Below are 4,803 nucleotides of genomic sequence, written 5' to 3'. Positions count from 1 at the left end.
GGTAAAAGTCGTCTAAAAATATTAAAGCTTACAGGAAAAACTAAATCCCAAATGGAAATAACTTAAAAAGAAACTAAAACTTAAAAAGGCGTCGCAAAATTCTTAAATCTTAGTCTTAAAGAAAAAGCACATAAGGAATTCTACGGCAAGGCCTAAAAATCTAGAAGTAAAAATAACTATGGCAAAAACTAAGTTTAAAACTAAATATGAACTAAAAATACAAATATTATGCTAAAACGATTAAAAAGGGACAAAATATAAAAATATACAAAAAGTTGTAAAAAATAAAATTTTTATAAAAATATTATTTTTATATTATTTATTTATTAAAACTATTAATTTTACAAATTAATTAAACTAATTAAACTAAATACATAAATTAATTAAAACTTAAATTAAATACTAAATTAATTAAATATTTAACCCTAATTACAAATTAATTAATAATAATTAATAATACTCCGTATTTAATGCAGATTAGGGTTCTGTGTGGCCCGTGTCAGACGGCTCCGCGACTTGCGGTATTCAAAGCATCAAACCCCGCGACACGCGGGGTTCCAAAATTCAACTGACAGGTTATTTAATATTCGACGCGTTTTTATTTTTTTTTATTTTCTGTTTTATATTTTTCTGTTTTATAATCTAAAATTTATATATAATAAAAACTTATATTTTAAAAACTAGAATAAAAATGGAACTACTTTATAATTTTAAAAATAAAAATCTTAAAGCTAGATTTATATATATATATATATATATATATATTTTTTTCGGTTTTATATTTATAAAATATATTTATAAAATAAATTAAATAAAACTTATATTTTTACAAACTAAAGAAACTTTATAAAACTTAAATATTTAACAAAATCTTAAAAATACTTATATTTTTGTTTTTCTTTTTATATTTTCGAATATTTAAAACGTATTTTTATAAAAATGAATTTTAATAAAAGTAAACTAAAAATCTTTTTTTTTTTTTTATTAGCGTTGCGCTTCCGGCTTTTAAGCGATTTCCCCGGCAGCGGCGCCAAAAATACTTGATGTTTTAGCAGAGTAGTATATAAAATAGCTTATATTTTTACAGGAAATACTATTAAATACGATACAATTTTACACAAGATATTTATTTATTTAGAGAATGGATATACTTAAACCTTGCTACAACACTTATAGGCAGTGTACCTAATCGTACAGTAGTGTAGTTTTTAGTAAGTCCGGTTCGTTCCACAGGGAATCTTTTTAAACAAAGCTTAACGCTATATTAGTTTACTTTTATAAAAATACAAATATATATATAAGTAATATTATTATTATAAAGGGGGGTTTTTACCGTTTAATGACCAGTTTGTCGATTTTAAAACTTTAGTCGCAGTTAAAACCAAATGTAAAATAATAAAAATAAATACAAGACTTAAATTAAAGCGTAAAGTAAATAAGGATAATGAAATTGCGAATAATAAAAGTGCGATAAAATAAACTCGCGATAATTAAAAAGTACGATAATTAAAAGTGCAATTAAATACAATAACAATAAAAATGCGATAATTAGAAGTGCAATTAAATATAAAATAAAGGAAATTAAATATGAAATAAAAGAATTATGCTTATTTAAACTTCCGTAATCATGATGTTTGACGTGTTGATTTTAGTTTTATGCCCATGGGTTAATTGTCCTTTGTCCTGGATTATTTAATATGTCCGTCTGGTTTTTGTCCATAACAGTCCATCAGTCATAAATATAAAGTGCGAGTATCCTCGTCAAATTATCCTTATACCCGAAGTTAAATATTCTAACTAATTGGGGACTTAAACTGTAACAAGATTTTAATACTTTGTTTAATAATTACACCAGGATGTCGACTGAGTGTAACCCAAGGTTTTAATATTTTGTTATCAATTATACCAAGTGTCCTTGTACATAATTTCACCCCTGTTTTAATTATTCTAGTGGCTATTAATCCATTCCCTTGTCCGGTTAAATGAACGATTATTCGTACATATAAATACCCCGCCCATCGTGTCCGATCGAGTGTATATGGTAATTTATAGGGACGCCCAATTGTAAATCTTTATATTAACATTAACAAACTATCATTTAATTAAACAAATATAAAGCCCATTAATAGCCCATAGTCTAATTTCCACAAGTGTCGTTCTTTTGTCCAAACCCCAATTATGGTACAAAGCCCAATTACCTAAATTTTAGTAATTAGTCCAACATCATGATTACTTAGGATTAAATAAGCATAATAATAACTTAGCTACGAGACATTAAATTAAAAAGTTTGAACATAACTTACAATGATTAAAAATAGCGTAGCGTTACACGGACAGAATTTCGACTTACACCCTTATAATATTCGCTAACATACCCTTATTATCAGGATTAAAATTAAAATTAAAATATAAATATAAATATATATGATATAGATAGAGAGATGGATATATTGATGTTGAAAAATGATCAGAATTCGGTTGGCTTTATAGGGAGTTTCAGACTTTGGGGCTCCGCGACTCGCGGCATTTTTTGCCTTCAAACTCCGCGAGTCGCGGAGTTTGTAAATACAGCTCACACAATTTGGAGTCTTTCTTGCCGACGGTTTTTATTTATTTATATAATATATAAATAATTATAAGAATTATTTAAATATTATATTATATTTATATGCATAGTTGACTTGTAATTTTTAGTCCGTTGCGTCGAGCGTTGAGAGTTGACTCTGGTCCCGGTTCCGGATTTTCGAACGTCCTTGCGTACAATTTAATATCTTGTACTTTGCATTTTGAATCTTGTACTCTTGTAATTTCGAGACGTTTCTTATCAATAATTGGAACCTCTTTGATTGTATTTTGTACTTTTGAGCTTTTTGGTCGTTTGCGTCTTCAATTCGTCGAATCTGTCTTTTGTCTTCACCTTTTATTATTTAAACGAATATCACTTGTAAATAGAACAATTGCAACTAAAAGCTTGTCTTCCTTGAGGAATAATGCTATGAAATATATGTTCGTTTTTAGCATTATCATAAACATAACATAAAGAAAATTTATATTTTTATTTAACAAAATGAATATAAGAAATATATATATATATATTATCAATATAAAAAGGATATAACTAATAAATTTATATATATATATATATATATATATATATATATATATATATATATATATATAAATATTTATTCGATTACGAGTATATGTTTTAATATATATCAATAATATAGGTTCGTGAATCCGAGGCCAACCCTGTATTTGTTCAATATCGTCATATGTATTTTTACTACAAAATACAATAGGTGAGTTCATTTGCACCCTTTTACTCTTTACATTTTTGGGACTGAGAATACATGCGCTACTTTTACAACTGCTTTATTAAATGCTTTTGAAATACATTTTGAAATACGAATATATGAAATGTTTTTATAAATGTTTGACGAGATAGACACAAGTAAAACATTCCTAGAATGAATTATGTGGACGTGATAATTGCCACCATTGAATTATGTGGACGTGATAATTGCCACAATTGATATGAATATTTTTCCCCTGATTATTATTACTTGGTAACTTAAGAATTAGGGAACATCACTAATTTTGAGAATTAGTGCACGCCTAATTGACGCGAATCCTAAAGGTAGCTACCGGGTTTAACACCCCCACCCAGAATGTTCACTAGACGGAAGGGCTAGTGGGCGTGGTGTTTAGTACTTCGAAGTTTATATGATTATTATACAGACGAGATGTTCTGTTTTGGGGATATTATTATGCGCATTATATGTTAAGGTCGGTTACCAAGCCAAGTTATGAAAGCAATGAAAAGTGAATGTTATATATCGAGAGAATGATTTTATACACAGGTTATGTGTATGTTATTTTGTGCACGAGATATGTGTACGGTTACTAAGATTTATGAAAGATGATTTCGTACACGAGAAAGGTGTACTGTATTTAAAAGATATCGCATGTACATTACATGTGGGTATAGGATTCGGGCCCATTTGTACCATGCAGCATTTAAATCTTGTGGTCTATCAAAATGATAAATTTTATTATTTTATGATAAACCTATGAACTCATCAACCTTTTGGTTGACACTTGAAAGCATGTTTATTCTCAGGTATGAAAAAAATATTCCGCTGTGCATTTGCTCATATTAGAGATATTACTTGGAGTCATTCATGACATATTTCAAAAGACGTTGCATTCGAGTCGTTGAGTTCATCAAGATTATTATTAAGTCAATTATAGTTGGATATATTATGAAATGATATGCATGCTGTCAACTTTTGATGTAATGAAAGTTTGTTTTCTAAAAACGAATGCAGTGTTTGTAAAATGTATCATATAGAGGTCAAGTACCTCGCGATGTAACCAAATGTTATTGTATTCGTTCTTATGGATTAGGATGGGTCTTTACAAGTATTTCCAGTAGATTTTGTTATTCTGGACATGGAAGAAGATTCTCGAGTTCCTCTTATATTAGGAAGACCATTCTTAAACACGGCTAAAGCAATAATAGACGTGTTTGGTAAGAAACTGACCCTAAGTATAGAGGACGAGAGTGTTACCTTTTCTGTTGATAGAGCCATGCAACAACCGCAATCTGCAGATGATACATGTTATTATATTCAAACTATAGATTCACATGCAGAATTGTTAGAAGAATTTCCAGAATTACAAAGAACAGGAGAATGTTCTTTAGGAGAAGGAACTGAACCAATTGATGAAGCTGAAATATTAGCTACACTCATGGCTAATGAATATGAACCAACAACAGAAGAACTTCAAATGCTAAAA

This window comes from Rutidosis leptorrhynchoides, chromosome 9, assembly GCF_046630445.1.
Source record: "Rutidosis leptorrhynchoides isolate AG116_Rl617_1_P2 chromosome 9, CSIRO_AGI_Rlap_v1, whole genome shotgun sequence".
In the NCBI taxonomy this organism is placed as follows: Eukaryota; Viridiplantae; Streptophyta; class Magnoliopsida; order Asterales; family Asteraceae; genus Rutidosis; species Rutidosis leptorrhynchoides.
Note: the sequence above shows the minus strand (reverse complement) of the source record.